We start from the raw sequence: 652 nt of genomic DNA, 5'->3' as shown, positions 1-652 counted from the left end.
GTGCCTACTACTACGTGCTGCCCGCTGACGACGACCAGGAGTAGTTAGGAGGATCCCAGGCAGGAGGCCTGCGCCTCTTTCGATCTGTATCCCAGTTTGTACTAGCCATCTTATGGCAACTTGTTTAACTTATGTCTGTACTCAGATATTGTTGCTTCTGCTGACTCGTCTATGATCGAGCTCTTGTATTCGAGCCTTCGAGGCCCCTGGCTTGTAATATGATGCTTGTATGACTTATTTTATTTGTAGAGTTGTGTTGTGATATCTTCCCGTGAGTCCCTGATCTTGATCGTACACGTTTGCGTGTATGATTAGTGTACGATTAAATCGGGGGCGTCACAAGTTGGTATCAGAGCCGACTGCCTGTAGGAATCCCCCTTCCACACTCCTTGGCCGAAGTCGAGTCTAGATATTACAAAACTTTTACTAACATGGCTGTGCGGCTTACGGGCCCACGTCGCCATTTGGGTGGTACAAGGATCTCTTATTCCTCGCCTTTACTCTAGGACCCTGATCTCTCTTCTATTCGGGTTAAATGTTTCTGCTAACTCTAACTCTAGGTTCTCGTAAATGCTTTCTCCCGGACAGCCCCTTCATTCCAGATGATGGCCTGCTTCACCAGAAGATTCCGAAGATACTATTTGCTATTCCT

Source organism: Triticum urartu, chromosome 6, assembly GCF_003073215.2.
Source record: "Triticum urartu cultivar G1812 chromosome 6, Tu2.1, whole genome shotgun sequence".
In the NCBI taxonomy this organism is placed as follows: Eukaryota; Viridiplantae; Streptophyta; class Magnoliopsida; order Poales; family Poaceae; genus Triticum; species Triticum urartu.
Note: the sequence above shows the minus strand (reverse complement) of the source record.